This window comes from Magnolia sinica, chromosome 9, assembly GCF_029962835.1.
Source record: "Magnolia sinica isolate HGM2019 chromosome 9, MsV1, whole genome shotgun sequence".
NCBI lineage: Eukaryota > Viridiplantae > Streptophyta > Magnoliopsida > Magnoliales > Magnoliaceae > Magnolia > Magnolia sinica.
This window is the reverse complement of record NC_080581.1, coordinates 16,117,118-16,141,118: the sequence shown is the minus strand read 5'-3', so window position 1 is coordinate 16,141,118 and position 24,001 is coordinate 16,117,118. Positions and strand designations below refer to the sequence as shown.

At 38.1% G+C, this 24,001-nt stretch overlaps 1 non-coding gene across 1 annotated transcript; it reads left to right on the top strand.

Moving 5' to 3' along the window:
* The first annotated feature begins 14,220 nt into the window (after positions 1-14,220).
* On the top strand, positions 14,221-14,327 carry LOC131257197 (small nucleolar RNA R71). The gene has a single exon (XR_009177210.1). It is a non-coding gene; the product is annotated as a small nucleolar RNA R71 (small nucleolar RNA).
* Positions 14,328-24,001: the final 9,674 nt, after the last annotated feature.

Sequence of the window (24,001 nt, the reverse complement as noted above, 5' to 3'; positions counted from 1 at the left end):
TATGGTAACAGTTACAATGAAAAAAGAACCTAATACATAATGATGATGATTAAAAAAGAACTACATGCCTCTGTAACTTGGATGCAGATACATGTCCCAGATCTGATTCAGCTTGGTTTTAAATGTTAGACAAAACCAAGTCGGCTCAATTTTTTTTTTTTGAATGAGCGATGTCAGTATCGTCATGAATTGTATTGCAATGGTTACTTTCGGCTCAGTTTCTTTTTTCAATGAGCAATGTCAGTATCATCCTGAATTGTATTGCATTGGTTGCTTTCTGCCCATTTCAGGCTTTGACCCATCTGAGACCGACTGAATTTCGATCTGAAATGGTTTGCAATTCGAAACTAGGTTTCAAAAACCATGTGTCTTAGGGTTGGAAATGGTCATGAAGGTCAGAAAATGGGGGACCTTGGAGAACTCAAGTGCCTTCATGGGCATATTTTGATTTTCAAAAGGTCTAATTGGTATAGAAATAGTGTGCATAACCAGTAATACATTATAACTATATAAATACTGCTAAATACTAGAATAAATGATAAGGTTTATTAAAATAGACATGTCAATGTGTGTCCAGCATGTCTCTATAAGCATCTGGTTATTCTCCATCTCTTCCAATACCATATCTGTCCTTGTAATACTCATGTTGCCGGATATCCGATCCCTCTCTTATCTAATGGACATGTCCTAAGGGGCTGGTGGAATGGATTACTATTTCTTCCTTCCTCCAAGTGATGTTGTGTGAAAACATGGATTGCACTCTGGAGGATACCATCTTCCCATCCTTTTCACCTTGAATTAGGATTTAAAACATTTTAAGACCTACCTAAAACATAAATCATGCCGATCTAGCACCCTTTCCTCCCCACCTTTCTAGGGGCACCCATTTTATGAGCAATTTCTATCTAGGCATATTGTCTTTTTTCCATATGAAATGAGCAATTTCTATATAAATAATGCTCAATTCTAGTTTGCCCGCTGAATTTCTAGTTTGTCCTACTCAATTTCATGTTTGCCCCGCTGAATTTCTAGTTTACCCCGCTAAATTTCATGTTTGCCCTGCTGAAATTTATGTTTGCCCTGCTCAATTTCATGTTTGCCCCACTGAATTTCTAGTTTGCCCCGCTCAATTTCATGTTTGCCTCGCTCAATTTCATGTTTGACCCGCTGAAATTCATGTTTACCCCGCTGAATTTCTAGTTTGCCCCGCTCAATTTCATGTTTTCCCCACTAAATTTCTAGTTTGCCCCGCTCAATTTAATGTTTGCCTCCCTGAATTTCATGTTTACCTCGCTGAATTTCATGTTTGCCCCGCTCAATTTCTAGTTTGCCCCGCTAAATTTTTAGTTTGCCCCACTCAATTTTTAGTTTACCCCGCTCAATTTCATGTTTGCCCTGCTCAATTTCTAATTTTCCCCACTCAATTTCATGTTTTCCCCACTCAATTTCATGTTTGCTCTGCTCAATTTCATGTTTGCTCCGCTAAATTTCCAGTTTGACCGCGAAGTGATTGAAATTGACCACGAACTAAATGAAATGGATTTTCGACCATCGAGCTGATGAAATCTTGGAAAATAACTAGGTTGGTTGGCTAAATTAGCTTCTCCTACCCCAAAATCATATGTGGTACGTTAAGTAAAACATTCTAGTTTAGGAGATATGCTTCTTAAATAAATAGACAAAAAAATGAATTAAAAGATAAAAAATATTTTTATACACTTATATATACATATTTACATAATTATGTATTAGAGAAAAATGTAAGGGGGAAAAAGTTTTCCTTGTAAAAAAATAAAAATAAAATCTACCAGACTGCCGCAGCCCTGCCGCCGTACCGGCGGTAGTACCACGGCAGTCGTTTTTTTTTTTTTTTTTTTGCCGTTGCTTTTGTGGGTCCCATCATGAGGTCTTTGTTATATCCAAACCGTCCATCTATTTGGCGAGCTCATATTACAACTTGAGATGAAAAATACGATAAATCTAACTATCAAGTAGACCAAACTGTAAAAGGCAGTAGGGAATTGAACGTCTACCATTGAAAACCTTTTAGGGGTTATAGCAGTTTTGGATCATTATGAAATTTGTTTTTCCTCTTCATCCAGGTCTTTGTGACCCTATGAATGAACTTAGATGGGGAGGATTTCTCACAAACATCACAGTGGGCCCCAACTTAGACGGGGAGGATTTCTAATGGTTGACGCTCATTCAACACTGTTTCCTGTAATGTGGTACAATTGAGATTTGGATACACCTCATTTTTGGTCTCATACCATAAAATGATCTGGAAAAATATATGGACGGTATGGATGAAAAGCATACATCATGGTGAGGCCCACAGACCACCGACGATCCACCATTGGCGGGTGGCGGGGGAGTACCCAGTCGGTTTCCGTGAAAAGGTGGGGTATTTTCGTCTTGGAATTTGTCGGCCATACGAGGAGGTCTAAGTTTGGAAGTTAAGTTTGTATTGCTTCAAGAATATCCAATGGATAAAAGGTGGGTCTACCGTCATAAATTTCTCCTTGCGATCCATCTCTTGGATGCTAACCTGCAAATTTACCGTCGAATTGCCAAAACAGGTACTCCAAAATGATCAGAAATTCACGCGCAATCTGAAAAAGGTCTATCGCCCGGCCACTGACATCTCATTCAAGTACTTTGTACACCCTTGCCTGCCCATCCGTAAAATTAAAGCTTATAAGTAGAGAGATCTTTTCTTGATGGTAGACTCAGGGGAGTTTCGACACAAGGTCATGGTTTCAAGTTCTCATCTTAGGATGAATGTGTAGGGGATATGAATGCATATGTACAAAATAAATAAATAAATAAAAATTCTTATCTAAAATATTATATTAACTAAAATTCATAATAAAAGTTCTTATATAACCGTTTTTATTTACTACTCATGATAAAAGTTATAGTAAAAATTTTAAAATGATTGTTAGCATGACCTAACTCTCTTTTATTCGGGTTGAAATTGGTATGACAATATAAATCTCCAATGAGTATTATACAATAGTCAATTCTGTGATTAAAATTAGCAAGCTTCTTTTCCAAAGTTGTGCTGTCTATTTATCCTGATCATATTTTGCCAACTATGAATGTCTCTGCATATTTTATTTATTTTTTATTTTTTTGTGCATTGTACAAAATGATAAGAAGAATTAATGAACTTCCTAGAAGAGGACTTGCCTCCCCATACTAGAAGGGGCATGAGGATTTGGAGAATGCGAGTGTCCTATGTAGTTTTGGGATGAAATTGGAATGGACAATGGTACTGACCTCTTCTTTGTTTGTAACACCCCATACATCATTTTACTTGGGTGTTACTGTGGCCATGGAATCAGATGGATGGAGCAAATCCCATTAAATATCAATGTGGACCCACTTTTAAATTGTGCACGTGTACAGATTGTGTGCACATGCGGTGCACTGGACCACTGTTCAGTTAAAACGGGTGTTGACCCGATGTTTTCCAAAACAGAGGTTTTCCCTCTCTCCTTCACATTTCCCGCCCCAAGGGCATTCGAACGGACGACCGGTTCAGTTCGTTGTGGCCCACCATCATTTGTCATCTTGATGATCCAAACCATCTATATTATTCAGGGAAAGATTTCCAACAAAACTCAAGCATTTCCACATGTGGAGACATATGTGTAGGAGATCGATTTCAAGCGTAAGTTAGCCATCCATTCATATTCCTTTCCTTCGCAAAGAAACCCTAGAAGCTTGGATTCGAGCATATCTTCTCCATTTCTTGCGGCGCCAAAGGAAAATGCCCGAAACCCTTCCAAGTTCAAAACCACCAGGATTTTAGACTTGGAGCTTCGAAACATCCCTTCTATAAGCTCCCTGGAGTTCATTCGGACATGTCAAAGAAGTTAGATCGAAGAAAGAAGCTAGGAGATTGGATCTGCCATTAATGGTCGAATCATCTTCTTCGCCGCATCTGCTGAGTTCTAGGCGAGTCGTGACTGAGTCCAGAGTTTTGCTGGTTCAAGAAGCTCCAAGATTCCCTACTGATTCTAGGAGCAAAAGGAGGGAAGAAAGAGAGAGAGAGAGAGAGAGAGAGAGAGAGAGAGAGAGAGAGAGAGAGAGAGAAGAAAGAGAAGAAGAGGAAGTGGGGCGAGTCACCGAGTCGACATGGCTCAAAATCGAGCCGGGTCTCTGACTCACAGTCTGATCGGGTCCAGATCTTGCTGGAACTCCATAATAGAGGAAGAAAAGAAGAAAAGAAAAGGGAAAGAAAAGAAGAAGAAGAAGAAGAAGAAGAGGAGAGAAGAAGAAGGAGATGATCCATTCAGCGAGTTGACTCACTGAGTCAATCCACTGGTCCGCAACAAACCGGGTCAAGTTCAGTCAAGTTAGCGACTTTTCCCATGTATAATATTTCATGCAATTGTAATTTCAAGGAAATTGGAATTTTGATTGTTCCTTTAATAAACTTGGTGGCCCATCGAGTTGACTCATTGAGTCAACTCACTAAGTTGGGCCTATTTTGGCTTAAGTTCAGCTTTAACCTCGTTTGCAAGTTTGTGTCGACTCGAATCATAACCAAATGAATTCAAGAAATTCTAATTTTCCCTTATTTGGACCACATAAAAGTCGAGTTGAGTCAAAGCATGTCGGCTTAGTCGAGTTAACTCAGTTTAAGTTTTTTTTTTTTTTTTTGCAAAAACTGTGTGCATATTACTATATATCAAAAGAAGGATTACAACAAAAGAGGCCTCCCTGGGACAAAAAACATAAGCAGGGACATCCAAGGAAAAACCTATACAGCATAAACGACAAGTAATCCCCTAACAAGTGGTCTCTCTAATAGAACTCAATCCCATTCTGTCTAATTTGTAAAGGCCCCTAACTTCAACTAGGAGGTCAGCGGCAGCAAAGAAAGTGGATTGCAGTTGCCCAGATGCCGCTGCCTTTGCCAAACCATCTGCAGGATTGTTCCCTTCTCTTGGAATTCAGTTAATAAAAAACGTACCCAATTCCTTCAATCGACGAATCTTAGTCCACCAATAATGCCACTTCCACGCAGGAGAGGATTTTCCTATAAATGCGTCTACCACACATCTGGAATCCGACTCCAGAATAACCCAATTGAATCCCTGCGTGAAACAGATAACCATCGCGTCGTGAAGTAACCTCAGCTCCACAGAATTGTTCGAAGCAACACCATAGCCAAAAGAGAAAGCAAAGAGGAGGGAGGTAGAGGAGTCCCTATCGATCCCATCTCCCCCACATGGGCCAGGATTTCCCAAAGCTGCACCATCCACATTTACTTTAATCCAACCATCCCATGGCCTGGGCCATTTTATTATCTGGATAGACTTTTTTCTGGGAGGTTTAGCAACAATATCAAGTCTTTGAAAGAGAGCTAAGTCTGACTTGCTAATGGGACTGGAAATCGAATGACTGATGCATAGCTAAGAAAACCACCATTTTACCCGGTTCACAATGTTGTAGACATTGACTCAGTTTAAGTTTGTATTGAGTCAAGCCGAGTTAACCCACCAAACATGAGATTAGATTTCAGAATCTTAAAATCCTAATACTATTTGAATTGTGTTAAATTGATGTTAAACTTTATTTCAATGTAGGAAATGGTGGTTTTCAATCACCTCCCTTAGATTCAAAGATTAGATTGAATTGGAACCTTATGGAGTTGATTCAAGTCGAATCAAGCTAACATTCGAGGGTTTAATCCTAAAGCCCATACCTGTATTATAATGTGTTTGGAAAATGATCCGATTCTTAAAGGCAAGGATTCACCCTTCAAGCTTACTTTCATTATAATTGTTAATTTAGTCCTCTTTTGAATTAATTACCTAATAATGTTTATGACTAGCTTACATATATGATCGAGTTATGAATTATTGATCTTCATTTTAAGATGACTCACCTTTATATGTGCACATTCCTTGATTTGTTTTGCATGTGCATGTAAGTACATTTCTTTTTTTTTCTTGATTTGTAAAGATTAATGATCTAAATCCTATAGAGCTATGATTTATTTGAATTATTTTCTCTAGTTTAGTTTTAACGAGTACTTACATATGTATTTGTCTGATAATGTGTATTAAATTGATTGTGATTTAGTTTGACATTTGTTTCGTGTTAATGGATTGTATTGAAAATCCAATATCATATATTGATGGATATTATATTAGGGATTCCTCTAACTAGTGGTCGATTGTGAAATAAATAAATGTTACGTGGTTGTAGACGTACCATCTCATGGATTATTTCTGCTCATGTGGTTTGTGGATTATATTATTTTGTTGTGTCTTTGAAGAACTTGATGCCAATGTGGCTTATTAGAAAGACTCTTGTTGTTGGAAGTGTATCTGGACTTGTGATGGTAATGTCTACATGTCGAATCATCAGTGGCGACTAGTTTTAAAGATTCTTGTAAATAGAATGTCTTAGATTCTTTATTTTACGAATATCATATTTGAGTCTGTTAGAATTTTACTTGTTTAAGTCTCATGAGCCGGGGATGGTGGAATGAAACACTATGCCAAGCTGTCGGCCTATGCTGTATTGCTCTCCCCTCCCCCCAATAATGACCTTTGAGCTTCTTTGATATTCTGTTTGTAAATTCGATTAATAACAGTTAGGTTAATCATGCATACATGGCATGTGGGCGTTATCAGGTACCTAGTCAACTGTTTTAAAGACCAGTGTATTGTTCGAACGACCCTTTTTGCATTTTGAACGGGTCGACTATTTGAATGACCTAATATTTGGTATGAATAGGCCAACTGTTCGAAAAGTCTATTCATTTATTCAGCTGGATATACATCCCCAGGCTGATTGTATTCATGCATTCATTCATTAATCAAGACTAAGTTGGTAATTGTATATTGAGTGCGAAGTGGATTGTATCTCCTTTTGCTATACATTAAATTGTAGTTTGGATGTTTTAACCGTTTGTGTTATATTTGTGGGGAATGGATTGTATCTCTTCATGTTATACTTTTAATTCTGGAGAATTTGCATTTAGTGTTGTACTAATGAGTGGAGAATTGTAATTTAGATATTATATTTTCTTAAATTATTACTTGAAAATGTGAGTTGTATCTTCTTCTGAATTGTAGGTGGTATCCTCTTATATGTTGTTCACAACCCTAAGTATAGGGTCGTGATGTAGTAATAATCTCGGTGAGAACGAGGTCAAATTCACAGGGACTAATCTCGTGTGTTTTTTAAAAGTGACTAGAAGAAGAACTAGAAAAAGATGAAAACCTAAATCTGAAATATTTGAAAGTAATTGTGAGAAATTTAATGAAAAACTTAAGAAATTCAAATATCAGGGAAATCTATATTTGTTTCAAGTCACACGATTGGAATTGGAGTCACATCCCATCTAATTGGAAGATATCTCAGTAAAATCAAATCTGAACTTCCTTTGACCTAGTTCTCAAAGAATGAGAGGTGTGATAATTGGAAGTGATTCCATCACAAAACTATGCCCATGAGACAAGGCAAACAATAGGATTTACCAATCCTATAACCAATTTGGGAGAATTGTGAAAGTTAGAGATGATTCCATCATCCAACCATGCCCAAGGGATGATAATGAACAATAGGATTTCCTAATTTCACAGTCTCAATACATGAAAAGAACATACTCAAAGCTATCGCAGATCTATTGTAATTTGAGTCACAACAAACTATTAAAAATTGAAAGTATTCCTTATAATCAAACTAGAATCAAAGAGAGTTCAATATAATCATGAATCAAAGCAATAGAAACATCTCGTCACACTACAAACTTCACCTTTTAGCCTTATCTAAGAGGTTTAGCCAACCATAGACATGATTAAACTAGAATCTTTTAATAAAAGCATAAAAGCAACTAAAGAAATAGAAGAAAAACTCTTGGCGACAGCTTCTCCATGCTTTTGATCCACTCCTCAAACCTTAGATGATGCTTAGTAATGCCCTAGGGACTCCTATTTATAGTTTTAGACCTTAGACTTTCGTACCAAGTTGGACATTTTTAGAAACCGCTTCAAATTTTCGCACTTTGTGTGCTGGCTACATAACCCAAGACTGGTCGAGGACAACCCTCGACTAGTCGAGGGTCACCTTTGACTGGTCGAGGATGACCTGATTTTAGTTGTTGGAGTTCAAGTCGAGGCAACTCTACTGGTCGAGCCAGGACTAGCCGAGCGTACGCAAGATTAGTCGAGCCAGAGCCAAGACTGGTCGAGAATCACGCAAATTCACTTCAAAATTTCAATTTTCTTCATTCTTGACTTGATTTTCTTGGATCTTTAGTATGTGCATTCTTCATTCTTGGTCTTGGTGATTCTTGAGCATTAAATTCATGCTTTTAACATCCTTTTTAATCCAAGCTCTTGAATTCACCTTGCACCACAAACATAATTAAAATAGAACATTAAGCATTATTATGTTCATAAAACTAAGGAATAACTGGGATCCAATATGCAATATTTGACCCTCAACACAATCCCCGACTAGCATTTGGCTAGTCCCAAGCAAAGTATGTGAAAAATAAACTTTAATGCGCAATGTTCAAACCTTTTTCAAAAAACGATCTTTTGTATATTAAGTATGCATGAGTAGACTCAAGATGAGAAAGTGAGTTTTTAAAAGCCTGGAGCCGAATCACATAAGCAACCAATTAAATAAATCATTTATCCATTAGGTCAGAGCATAGTTCGCATATCAAGTTTTTCAACGTGCTCAGTGAAAATACTATCTTTTCATAATGTTAGCCATGCTATCACTTCAAGATTGGTCGAAAACCCAAGTACTAATTCCGGACTTATCCCATTTTCCTTCTTTTTTTAGTTTTTGATTTTATATCACTGGTCATTTGTATTTATTCATCTTCTTTAGACATTACATCCTCTTCAAAGACATTTTTCATTCCCCTTAAAGATGTTGTCATTCTTCATTCTTTATGACCTCCTTGTCAATCTCCTATTTTTTAACTAATTCTTTTTCTTCTTTTAAGGTGGACAAAATTCTCCAGACTCTGTTCTCAATATCTTTCAATGATCATCATACTAACAATCAGAAAATGTAGTACTGTTCATAAAAAATAATTTGAATAACATAATATTCGAACTTACTCTTAATCAGTTGAATGTAAGAAACATAAGTGACAGGTCACTTAGTTTCTCCAACTCCAACAATTCAAAATTCGATTTCTATCTTATCATCATACTCAAAACAGTCTTACTACACAACTTATTGCTTTCTAAACAGATAAACATTGAAAATTAAAAAAAAAATTATAAATTTTGCTCGAAACTGAGAAAACACTGAGTGGTTTACCTAATCTCCCATCCCCAACCTAAAATCTACATTGTCCTCAATATAAAAGAAATAATCATGATTTGCAAAAGAAACAATGTAATTGAAAGAGGAGTGATGGAAAGATAGTACCCGATAAAGAAATTTTGTGGCTTTTTCTAAAGAATCTCAGCGTGAAAGTGGTTAGCATAAGAGTTAATCAACCAAAAACAAACTATCCTAAAACGGCGGAACAAACTATCCTAAGCAGTATAGAGCCGACTATCCTAAAATGGCAAAAAGCAATAAACCCAAGTATATATTTGTCAGACTAGGAGATCAATCCTGATAAACAGGATCATTCAAAGGTATGGACATGTCCTCTGAATCTAATTTCTCAACAAATAGCTTTAATCGATGTCCATTTACTTTAAACTTATTGCCATTGTTTAGATTCCGAATCTCGATAATCCCATGAGGATAAACATTAGTAATAGTGAAAGGGTCGGTCTAACGAGATTGAAGTTTATCCAGAAAGAGATATAACCGAGAATTGTACAAGAGGACCTTTTGACCTGGTGTGAATGATTTTCGAAAACTGTATTGGTTATGAAACATTTTCATCATGTCCTTGTAAATTCTCAAGTTCTCGTATGTATCATTCCGAATTTCTTCAAGTTCATTCAATTAAAGTTTGTGTAGCAAGCCAGCATTATCTAGATTGAAATTTAAATTTTTGATCGCCCAGTAGGCTCTATGTTCCAACTCCACAGGCAAGTGGCAAGCCTTCCTATAGACAAGTCTAAAGGGAGACAAATTAATAGGGGTCTTAAATGCGGTACGGTAAGCACATAAGGCATCGGTCAATTGGATTGACCAATCCTTACGGTCAGGATTAACCGTCGTTTCTAAGATGTCTTTAATTTTTCTATTGAAAATCTCAGCTTGCCCACTTGTTTATAGGTGATATGGAGTGCTCACCTTGTGAAAGATGCCATATTTCTTCATTAAATTTGCGAATGGCCTGTTACAAAAATGTGAGCCTCTATCACTAATGATGGCTCGAGGCGTTCTGAACCGGGAAAAAATGTTCTCTTTTAAGAATTTAATGACCATTTGATGATCATTATTCTGGCACAGAATAGCTTCGACCCATTTAGTGACATAGTCTATGGCGAGCAAAATATATAAATTTCCAAAGATTGGGAGAATGGTCCCTTGAAATCAATGCCCCAGCAATCAAATGCTTCAATGATCAAAATGGGATTTACAGGCATCATATTTTGACGACCCAATTTCTGACAACGCTCACAAGCTTTACAAAGAAAAGTGACCACCATAGGCTTGAGGATGAGAGAAAGAGATGACACTCTGGTGTTCATTGTCTGGCACACATCTCCTTAAGATTTGGTCTGGGCAATATTTAAACAAATACAGATCATCCCAGAAAAACTTACGAACCTCGGCGAAGAATTTTTTCTTATCTTGCGTAGTCCAATGTATCGGCGTGAAACCTGTGGCAAGATAATTAGCAATATCAGAAAACCAAGGTGAATGAGAGACTTTATATAATTATTCGTCAGGAAATATGTCATTTATATGTATTGTCTCAAAGGAATCAGAGAGATCAAGGCGGGAAAGATGGTTAGCCACTACGTTTTCTACTCCTTTTTTATCTTTTATTTCCAAATCAAATTATTGGAGTAGGAGGATCCATCTTATTAGGCGAGGCTTAACATCATTCTTAGAAAGAAGATACTTGAGTGTCGGATGATCTGTTAAATGACAATCATGGATCCGATCAAGTAGAACTTAAATTTATCCAAAGCGAATATTACGGCTAAGAGTTCCTTTTCTGTAGTAGAGTAGTTCACTTAGGCAGGATTCAGGGTTTTACTTACATAGTACATAACATATGGCTTTTTGTCTTTTCTCTGGCCTAGGACTACCCAAGAGCATAGTCAGACACGTCACACATACGTTTAAAAGGAAGGCTCCAATTGGGTGGTTGCATGATAGGTGCAGTGGTTAACATGCCCTTGAGCTTAGCAAAAGCTTCTTAGCATTGCTCAGTCCACTTGAATGGTGTATCCTTTTGAAGTAGATTATATAAAGAATGAGAGAGATGACTAAAGCCCTTTATGAATCTCCTATAAAAACCAATGTGTCCTAAGAAGGATCACACGTCTCGTATATTCTTGGGTGGAGGTAGGTTAGAGATAAGATCAATTTTAGCCTTATCTACCTCAATTCCCTTGGACGAGATGATATGTCCAAGGATAATTTCCTTACAAACCATGAAATGGTACTTCTCCCAATTGAGTACCAAATTATTTTCTTCACATCTTTTCAGCACACGTTTAATATTCTCTAAGCAATCGTCGAAAGATGGACCAAAGATAAAGAAGTCGTTCATGAAGACCTCTAGATATTTTCCCACCATGTCAGAAAAAATACTCATCATACATCGCTGAAAAGTGGCGGGGGCATTACACAGTCCGAATGGCATCCTTCGGTAAGCAAAGGTACCAAAGGGACATGTGAATGTGGTCTTTTCCTGATCTTTAGAGGCTATCTTTATCTAGTTGTAGCTCGAATACCCGTTAAGGAAATAGTAATAGGAATGACTGGTTAGCCTTTTCAAAATTTGATCGATGAAGGGCAAAGCAGAGTGGTCCTTTCTTGTGACGGTATTCAATTTCCTATAGTCGATGCACATTCTCCAACTAGTAGTAACTTTAGTTGGCATTGGCTACGATGGTGATTCCATACTTCTTAGGAACCACCTAAGTTGGACGCACCCATTGGCTATCGGATATTGGCTATATGATACCTACATCCAATAGTTTAAGAACATCGGCTTTAACCACTTCCTTCATGTTTGGATTTAGTCTACGTTATGATTGCCGAGAGGTCTTCGCATTATCTTCAAGATAAATCGATGAGTAAAAATTGAATGGTCAATTCCCTCGAGGTCCGCAATCGACTATCCAAGGGCTCCTTTATACTCAATGAGAGTAGAGATGAGCATACTCTCTTGTTCTTGCTCAGGGTGGGAAGAAATCACCACCGGGTATGTCTCATCTTGACCTAAATAGACATATTTCAAATTAGAGGGCAAAGATTTTATGTCAAGCTTCAGTGCGTTGAGGTTAGACAGTAGAGGCACTACATCAGTTTGGGGCAATTCTTCAAATTGTGGCCTCCACTAGTCTACTTCAAATACCGGCACAGTATCAAGTATGACACCCGTATCCCTAATCATGTCATCGTCAAAATCATGGGAGTGGGCCAAACACGTCTTTAGAGGGTCAGTAGATAAGGTCAAAAGTGTTCTATCTTCCATGAAAGAGTCAATCATATTAATGTCGTGAAAATCGTCATCATCCTCTAACTGTTTGCCTGTGTTAAAAAAGATATTCAACTCTAATGTCATATTCCTGAAAAACATACTCATGACCCCATTCCTATAATTAATGGTTGCATTTAAAATGGCAAGGAATGGGCGATTAAGAATGACGAAAATTTGAGTGCTTATGTTACTGATGGGTTCCGTATCCAGGATGATAAAATCTACCAGGTAGTAGAATCTCTCAACCTGAACTAACACATCCTCAATTACCCCTCTTGGTACATGAACTGAGCGGCAGCAAGTTGTAATATGGTTAAGGTGGGTTTCAATTCACCCAAACCTAACTGTTTGTAGACCGAGTAAGGAATCAGATTTACATTTGCTCCTAAGTCAAGAAGTGCGTACTCAATCCGATAGTTCCCAATTATGCAAGCGATGGTTGGGCTACCGAAATCTTTGTACTTTTATAGTATATCTTACTTTATGATGACACTCACCTTTTCAGTTAAAAGGATTTTTTTTGATACTTTATTGTCTTTTGGTCGTACACAAGTCTTTCAGAAATTTGGCATATGAAGGTATTTGTTTTACGGCATTAAGTAGTGGAATATTGACCCTCACTTCTTTCAACACATCTAGAATATCCTGAGAGTTAGAGAGAGGTTTTAGTGCAACCAACCGTTGGGGGAATGAGGCAATCGACCTGCCTTGAAGTTCCGGTTCCAATTCTTGTGGAGTAGTGCTAAGTCTATCATCATTGTCCTCTTCTGGGTCCTTAGGCTTTTCAGCCCTAACCGGAATAGTTTTGTCAATGGTCTTCCCACTCCTAAGAGTGGTGATAGATTTAGTTTGCTCCATTTGATTTAAAGAGCTTGGATCACTTATCTTGTATTGCAGTTTAGGATTGGGGAGAGGTTGAGCAGGCAGCATCCCCCTTTCTATAATCGTAACACGTGAATCTATCTTTTGCATACATTTTGTAAGTTCTCGTATTGCTTAAGTAAGTTGTTCAGTTTGTGTGGAATTTTGAACCAGTTCTTCTTGAGGTTTCACTTGATTTGAAATTTGATTAAAGAAACCTTGAGGGGTAGCAGTTTGTCCATTCCTCCAATTGAAGTTTGGATGATTTCTCTCATTAGGATTGTATATATTGGAGGTAGGTCCATTGAAAGATCTTTGGTAATTATTCACGGCATTGAATTGCTCATTCAACACCTCTTGAAAGGCAGGTATTGTTGGACAATTTTCAGTTGTGTGAATGTTGCAAGTACAAATGCCGCAAACAGTTTCCTTAACCTTATCCTTCTTTAGTTCCATGGCCTCGAATTTCCTTATGAGATTAGACACTTTAACATTAATATCATCATCCTCTTTCAGAAGGTATAATCTGCCCCTCCTTTGATTGAGTGGGCTTAGAAGTGGTACTGGATTTTGGGTACGTGTCCCATGATTGTGCGTTTTCAGCAAGTCTATCCAAGTAGTCCCACACATCATCGACATTTTTATTCATGAACTTCCCATTGCACATTGTCTCAACCAATTGGCGCATGGAATATGTCAGTCCACCATAGAAAATGTGTATAATGCATCACGTTTCAAAACCATGCTATGGGCATGAACTAACAATATCCTTGAACCGCTCCAAACATTGGAAAAATGTTTCATCCTCCTTTTGGGCAAAGTTCATGATTGACTTTCTAAGGGTGTTCGTTTTATGATGTGGAAAAAATTTCTTTATGAACTCCCTTACCATGTCATTTCATGTGCCAATAGATCTGGGACGTAGTGAATACAACCACGTCTTAGCTTTCTCTTTCAAAGAAAATGGAATCAAGTGTAAATCTGGATTTTCATATTCAAGTCCATGGAATTTTGGAAGGAGTTGGATCACCCCTGGCTTAATGTCTATATGTCTTATATTTTCTGAAAAAACCATGCATGAGAGTGTGCTCACCCCCACCAGCTTTAAATAATCTCACAAAGTACGAGGCAGGGGTGCTTGATGCACCTCATTCTCATCCTGGACTTCGGTTATCTTCCCGGTTGATTTGCAGTCATTACTTCAATTAATTCTAAGGATCTTGAGTGGTGTCTAATCTTGTGATGGATAGATAACCCCTTTAACCAATCCTCCTTCACTCAAAAGACATTGAGTGTTGCCATGGACCCACTTGGGCATGAAACACTCTCAACCCTCAATTTCAGATTCTAACCTAAACCTAAAAGAGATAAAGGAAATAGAAATCTAGAAATAGAAAGAGAGAGAATCGGGAAAAAGTTACCAAATTGGAAGTTCCTAATTAAAATCCTACAAAACAAAACAAAAACAAGTCAGTTTCTAAAAACAAAAATTCTAAAATTAGAAAGTTCCTAAAAATAAAAATAGAAAGTAAACTAGTTTCTAAAAACGAATAAGGAAAGTTTCTAAAAAAACAGAAAATAGAAAGTTTCTAAAAATTGATTGGGAAAGTTCTAAACCTAGAATTAAAAAGTAAGTTATTTTCTAAAAATAAAAGAAATCTTATAATTAAAAAGTTTCTAAAAATAGAAAATAAACCCTAATCTTAACCTAATTCTAAAACTAGCTAATCTTAGAAAAACGTAACCGTTAATCCCCGCCAACGGTGCCAAAAACTTGTTTACAACCCCAAGTATCGGGTCGCGTTGTAGTAATAATCTTGGTGAGACCGAGGTCGAATCCACAGGGACTAATCTCGTGTGTTTTCTGAAAGTGACTAGAAGAAGAACTAGAAAAAGATGAAAACCTAAATCTGAAATATTTGAGAGTAATTGTGAGAAATTTAATGAAAAACTTAAGAAATTCAAAGGTGGGAAACTTGGGTTTCTAAGGATCCACTTGTAAAGATTAGGGAGGTCTATGCTTGTTTCAAGTCACATGATTGGAATCGGAGTCCCATCCTATCCAATTGGAAGATATTTCAGTAAAATCAAATCTGAACTTCCTTTGACCTAATTCTCAAAGGATGAGAGGCGTGAGAATTGGAAGTGATTTCATCACAAAACCATGCCCATGAGAAAAGGCAAACAACAGGATTTACCAATCCCATAGCCAATCTGGGAGAATTGTGAAAGATAGAGATGATTTCATCATCCAACTATGCCCAAGGGACGATGGTGAACAACAAGATTTCCTAATTTCACAATCTCAATACATGAAAAGAATATACACAAAGCTATCACAGATCTATTATAATTTGAGTCACAACAAACCATTAAAAATTGAAAATATTCCTTATAATCAAACTAGAATCAAAGAGAGTTCAATATAATCGTGAATTAAAGCAATAGAAACATCCCATCATGCTACAAGCTTCACCTCTTAGCCCTAGCTAAGAGGTTTAGTCAACCATAGACATGATTGAACTAGAATCTCTTAATAAAAAGCATAAAAACAACTAAGGGATGAAAAACTCTTGGTGACAGCTTCTCCACGCTTTTTCTCCACTCCTCAAATCTTAGATGATGCTTAGGGATGCCCTAAGGACCCTTATTTATAGTTTTAGGCCTTAAACTTTCGCACCGAGTTGGAAATTTTCAAAAACCGCTTCAAAATTTTGCACTTTGTGTGCTGGCTGCGTAACCAAAGACTGGTTGAGGACAACCCTCGACTGGTCGAGGGTTTCCTTCGACTAGTTGAGGATGACCTGATTTTATCGATTTTAGTTATTGGAGTTCGAGTCGAGGCAGCTCGACTGGTCGAGCTAGGACTGGTCGAGCATACGTAAGACTAGTTGAGCCGGAGTCAGGACTAGTCGAGGATCACGCAAATTCACTTCCAAACTCCGATTTTCTTCATTCTTGACTTGATTTTCTTGGATCTTCAGTATGTACATTCTTCATTCTCGATCTTGGTGATTCTTGAGCATTAAATACATGCTTTTAACATTCTTTTTAATCCAAGCTCTTGAATTCACCTTGCACCACAAACATGATTAAAATAAAACATTAAGCATTGTCATGTTCATAAAACCAAGGAATAACTGGGGTCCAATATGTAATATTTGACTTTCAACATATATCACTTATGAAACATAAATTGTATGTTTTTATATTCTCTTTAGTTATTTGAATTCCATTCTTGACTATTGTTATGCTTGGTAATCTTGGAGGGTATACCTCACTGGGATAGCCATTAACACTATCGAACTGTATTCAGTTGATGCAAGTTATGTAGATGATGCACCAATCGATGTTGGTGTGGGACATGGAAAGCTGAATGATCTTACATCTCCAGATTTTAGTTTTCTTTCATTATCATTTTATTTTATTTTTATATTTGAGTCATAGTTTGTATAAGCCCTATGGGCAACCATTTGTATAAATTGAGATATATTTTAGGCACTTCCTCTATACATGGTTTGTTTTTCTTCCGTTGTGATTGCTCACTTATATTTTTTAAAAAAAAATTATTACTGTGAATTGTGGGCTATCCTTATAGATTAACTCTTGGGATTTCGGAAAACGAGTATAAAACTCGGGCTATGGAATCTAGGGCATTACAAAATGGTATCAAAGTGAGTTTAAATAAACCAGGCCTTGGGGAAATGGACTTGTACAAACTCAAATGGCTCAAAGTTATGTTGTTGAAAATTATAGATTTCACCTTAGATGAAATTCCCTTAGCGTCAGGTTATTTTGTGAATATAGAGACTCAAATTGTAAGCTCCCTTGAAATCTTTTGGATAGCTGTTGAACTTATAAATTGAACTTAAATATCGTGGAGAATAAATTCCCACCATGATGTTGGCTCATGCAAGGCTTCAACCACATCTTAATATGTGTGGCCAATCATGCGTATGTCAACCACCAATGTAACCTCAAAGGTACGTTGAAGCCCACCTAATTAGGACCATGAAGGCACGGCATGACCCTCGATCTAAAGATAAGTCAAAGCTTCAACGAGAACATCCAATCAAAGTCATCGTGGTACTTGTAATATAAGGGAATTCACACTCCTTTGCAATGAAGGCCATGGGCTACAAGATGCTTGATGACAGATATTAATCCATCCTAATTTGTGGTTGTTTCAACATCACAAAGAATAATTACATAAACAAATGTCAGGATGCTCACACTAGCTAGAGTCGTTATAGAATTTAGGATATTCAAGAACCATAGTGCCACAACTCTCCCATTACTGGCCACCAAGGCCTTCGTTGCGTTCACTTTATTCTTTCTCATAGAACCGCAGTAAAGAATCCGTAAGGAATTCTTATAGCTTTCTCAATTTAAAACATGAATTAGCATTCCATAATAGCCAAGTTGCATTTGATTATAGGGGTCACTAATGACCAAGTTCCAACCAACAAATATCTTATTAGAATTGGAGTGGACATAAAACCTATAGCAGTTAGATTCCTCACTAGGAAGAAGAGTACATGTGATCACAATTGATTGTGAGTGAGCTCCCATGAGATTCATGAGGGAAAGAACAAGTTAACAAGATAGGGTTCGTTGGTTAATGGCCACTGAAAAGATTGGGCTAGTTTACAATGAGGAAATTATGTAGTTCCTTGCTTTGTAGTTGTAACGCCCCAAACTTTTCGATACTTGAGCACCGAAAGTCCTTGAGAGTTACCATGAGAATCAATGTAAAACGTATTTAAGGATGATACTAGAATCAAGACATCTAATCCTCGAGTCGAAAATAAGACCATGTGCACATGACCCGACACATAAACGTCCCATTCAAGAAACTAGTAGATAACTCTCCATTCATAACTATTTGGACATGAGTTCTTTTATAACAATAGTCTAGAAACATGTCTACAATCAAGTGGAACCATTGGACCTCCCAAAACTCCTATATCATGACTAATTACGACAACACCATCACCCTAAACCCCTGAGTACTAGACGACTAGATTCCCATTATCCGATTAACGTGAAATCATATATCTTACCTATGAATCCAAAATCAGCCATACACATTAAACCTCAGCCCTTAGATCATGGTACAAGTGGCCCAAATTGGCAAACAACCGGTAATCATTGATTTTGGGCCCATCTGATCTTTGGAGGTGCACCCCTCTTGGCTCAACACCTTAAATGAGATGGAGAAACAAATGGACGGTGTAGATCAGTCAGGAATAATCGGGTGGACCCCACCCTGTGTAGCACGTACACACAAACGGTGCAGACTCGCACCACACCGTAACCCCAAACTGGTCAAGAACTCCTTGACCTAATAGATTTCAAAAAGGGAAATTGACTGTACTCTCCTCGAAGTTTGGACAAATTACTTAGAATGCTACAACACTCCATATATTCCCTGAAGGGCCTTCTGACAGCTTTTGGAGTTTGTTTCGGACGAAAATTCCTTTGACCTTGGTTCAATAGTTGCACGGTTTTCTAGTGACTAAGAAGTTATGTAGTATTTAATACTAGTAAAGTGATGTGTATGAAACCCTTTTTGAGCATGGGCAAGGACTAAACTCGTGGGGCCCATATTGATGTATGTGTATAATCCATGCCGTCCATCCTTTTTATCGTGTTATTTTAGGGCTAGGGCCTAAATATCATCCTAATCCAGAGCTCGTGTGGGTCACATAATAGAAAATAATGGTGACAATGGAACCCGTTGTTGAAACTTTCTAGGCTCATCGTGATGTTTGTTAGAAGTAGACACTGCCCAAGTCAGGACTTTTTGGGCCCACGCCGAGATGGCCGACAAGATGGACGGAACGGATCTCCCCATTGTTGGCCTCAGACTATTGTACCAATGGCAATCCTTTCATTTGGTAGTAAAGAAAGTGAACATGTAACAACCGCGACCTAGAAAAACTACGACCCATGACAACCATGACCCATATAACATGAGAACTACGACCCTTACTACATTACAATAATGACCCTTACCACGTTACAACCACGACCCAGGTATGGGTCATGGTTGCCATGTTATATGGGTCATGGTTTTCATGAGGAAAGAGTCGTGGTTGTCATGAGGTAAGAGTGTGGTTGGCCCGTTTTTCTTTTTTTCACAGTATAAGTTGCGCGCGAGAGGAAATCGAATTAAGTACTCGGTTGGGCCCACTTTAAATGTATGTGGTCTATCCATGCCATCCATCCATTTTTCCATCTAATTTAAGGGGTTGAGCCCAAAATTGAAGCATATCCAAAGATCAATTGAAGTATACCACGACCTTAATCTGTAGCTTTCGATCCATTTACACTACCAAAAATGGATCGTGGTTGTCATGGGTCGTAGTTGTCACGTTATATGGGTTGTGGTTGTTATGTTATATAGGTCGTAGTTATCATGGGTCGTGGTTGTCATGTTATATGGATCGTGATTGTCATGTTATATGGGTCGTGGTTGTTATGTGGTAAGGGTCGTAGTTGTCATGGGTTGTGGTTGTCATGTTAAATGGGTCGTAGTTAACATATTATATGGGTCGTGGTTCTCATGTGATATGAGTTGTGATTGTCATATTATATGGGTCGCGGTTGTCATGTTGTATGGGTCGTGGTTGTCATGTTATATGACAACTACGACCCATGCAAACAACGACCCATATGGGCCCACATTGATGTATGTGTATAATTTATGCCGCACATCCTTTTTGTCGTGTCATTTTCGGGGTAGGGCCTAAATATCAGCTTGATCCGATGCTCGTGTGGGCCATAAAATAGAAAATAATGGTGACTATAGAAACTTTTCAGGCTCACTGTGATGCTTGTTAGAAGTGGATATTGCCTAAATCAGGACTTTTTGGACCCACAGCGAGCTAGCCGACAAGGTGGATGGATCGAATCACCCCATTGTGGGCCTTAAGCTATGATACCAATGGTTTGGTAGAAAAGGAAGTGAACATGTTGCAAACCACAAACCATACAACATGACAACCACAACCCATATAACATGGCAACTACAACTCATGCAAACCACGACCCAAATGGGCCCACATTGATGTATGTGAATAATTCATGCCACCCATCTTTTTTGTTGTGTCTTTTAGGGGTAGGGTCAAATATCAACCGCGACCCTTTGTGGATGAAACCATGATCCATTGTGCATGTGAACCACGACCCTTCGAATGGATCGTTGTTGTCATATAGTAAGGGTTGAGGTTGTCATATTATATGGGTTGTGGTTGTCATGGGTCGTAGTTACCAAATTATATGGGTCGTGGTTGTCATGTTATAGGGTCGTGATTGTCATGGGTCATGGTTATCATGTTATATGCGTCATGGTTGTAATGTTTTATGGTCGTGGTTGTCGTCCGGGTCGTGGTTGTTATGGGTCGTAGTTATCATGTTATATGGGTCGTGGTTGATATAGGTCGTGGTTGTCATGTTATATGGTTCATGGTTGTCATCCGGGTCGTAGTTGTCACGGGTCGTAGTTATTATGTTATATGGGTCGTGGTTGTCATGTTATGTGGGTTGTGTTTGATATAAGTCATGGTTGTCATGTTATATGGGTCGTGGTTGTCATCCGGGTTGTAGTTATTATGTTATATGGGTCATGGTTGTCATGTTATGTGGTTGTGGTTGATATAGGTCGTGGTTTTTAGTGGTTATAATGTAGTAAGTTCGATGTTGTCATGTTATAAGGATCATGGGTCCTATCGTGATTTATGTGTTGAATCCAATCAGTCCATTGGATTTAGAATTTTATTTAATGTCATGGGCCAAAAAAGGAGTTACATCCAAAAAATTTATGTCCCAAAAGGTTTTCATTGGTAGGTTTTCAATTTCACCACTTTCTATGGTATGGTCCACATGAGCCTTTAATATGCCTCATTTTTTGGCTCATTCCTTAAAATGATCTTTCGAAATGAATGGATGGCATGGATAAAATATATACATCACAATGGGCCCAATATAACCATTCATCTCTACATATATTGAGATGCGTAAGTCGAGTAACGTGACTTACTAAAATAGCCTTCCCGAGGTCTTGGGAATTTGGACTCCTCAAAGACTCTTATAACTACCCGTAAGTCGAGTAACTTCCAATCCACGTTGGAAGCGGAAGCGGATTGGCTAGTGTACCACTGTGAATGTATTTGGTCTATCCACGCCGTCCATCCATTTTTCCATCTTATTTTAGCCGTTGAACCCAAAATTCAATCATACCCAAAGATCAAGTGGACCTTACCATAGGAAACGGTTGGAATAATGATTTCCACCGTTGAAAACTTTTTAGGGCCCACAGTGATGTTTATTTCTCATCAATCATCTTAATATGATCATAAGGAAATGGATGTAGTGAAAATAAATAAATATAAGCTTGATCCAACACTTCTGTAGTCCTCGAGAAATTTTTAAAGGTAGATGTTCAATTCACACTGTTTCCTGTGGTGTGGTCCACTTGAGGTTTTTATATACTTCATTTTTATGCTCTAGCCGTAAAATTATCTTTTAAAATCGATGGATGGAGTGGATAAAATACATAAATCACGGTGGACCCCACAGAATTTAGTTAGTGTGTTTATGATACTGAGTTACTCAATACGCAATGCACTTCCAACCCGGCGTCGGACGCGGATTTCGCAAGAAGTTCCTGCACTGGGAACTCAAGTGGGGCCCACTGTGATGTTTGTGAGAAATCCACTTTGTCCATCCATTTTATGAGTTCATTTTAGGACATTAGGGCAAAAATGAACCAGACCGAATGCTCAGGTGGGCCGAAAACGTGAGAATTGAACGCCCACAGTTGAAATATTCATAAGGCCAGTGAAGTCTTGAATCATGTTTATTTTTGTGTTTACAGTTCACCCCAGTAGGAATGACTTTATGAACGGTATGGATGGCATGTAAACATTACTGTAAACTCTAGGGAGATTTCAACGATAGGAATTTCCCTAACTACCTTTTCCTTTACCACTACCCACTAAAGTTGTGGATCTTTCTCACTTTTGTTTTGGCATACTAAAATGAGCTCACAAAATAGATGGACAGAGTGGATTTCTCACAAACATCACGGTGGGCCCCACCTGGGTTCCCAGCGCAGGAACGTCGCGAAAGACTTTCGCAGGAAATCTGCAACCCCCAGCGTCTCTACCGCTATAGGGGAAGCAGATTGCATACTAAGTAACTCAGTACCATTAGCGTACTGAGTAAACTCTGTGGGGTCCACCGTTATTTATTTAATTTATCCACTCCATTCATTCATGTTAGCAGAAAATATTAGGGTTTGATCCCAAAACGCAAGCATATCCAAAGTTCAAGTGGACCACACCACGAGAAACAGTGTGAGTGAACCTTTACCATTGAAAAAAAAAAATTGGCTACAGAAGTTTTGGATCAAGATGATGTTTGTAGTTTCTCTTCATCCATGTCTTTTTTTATCTTATGAATAGGTTAGATGACAAATAAACATTATTGTGGGCCCTAGGAAGGTTTCAACGGTGGAAATCATTATTCAGCACTGTTTACTATGGAATGGTCCTCTTGAGCTTTGGATTTACTTTAATTTTGGGATCAACCCTAAAATTAGCAGGAAAAAAGGATGGACGGTGTGGATAAACCATATACATTCACAGTGGGCCCAACTGAGTTTACTCAGTATGTTAAAAGTGTACTAAGTAACTCAGCAGGCAATCTAATTTTTGTTGTAGGTACGTGTCATGCACTGACACTCCTCAAGCTCCGAGTTGTATGACCGGTTCAAAGTAGATCAAAGCTATGTGGCCCCACAGTGATGTACTTATTATATCTACACCGTTCATATATTTTTGGAGATCATTTTAGAGCATTATCTAAAAAATGAATCATATCCAAAGATCATATGGACCACACCACAGAAAACCATGGGATCAATCCACCCACCGTTGAAACATTTACAGGGCCCACTATGATTTATTTTTTAGATCCAGCCTATTTATAAGTTAACATAGAGATAGACAAAGTGAAAACAAAATATAAGCTTGATAGGAAGCTTTTGTGGCCCCTAAGAAGTTTTGAACGGTGGATGTCACTATTCCCACTGTTTTCTATGGTGGGGCCCACTTGAACTTTAGATATATCTCATTATTTTTCTACGGCCATAAAACTCTCTCCAAATAGATGGACGGTATAGATACAACACATGCATCATGGTGGGGTCCACAAAGCTTGGTGACATCAATTCTAGCGATGTATCTAATCCGCGGCCACCATGTAGCTGGTGTAAGGTACACTAGCCAATCCACTTCCGTCCCGGATGGAGGATTTCGTCCTACCCCGGCTCAACTATAGCTCGGAAAGGTGGAAGGGGAGTAGCCAATTCATTCCCGATTAGATACGAACAGGTTGAGTAGCGAGTTTAGATACTCAACCTTTCGATTCGCTCAGGTTGAGTAGTGAGTCAGGATACTTAACCTAAAAGTAGCAATCTGCGCCCGTTTTTTTTTTTCGAACGTAAGTTGC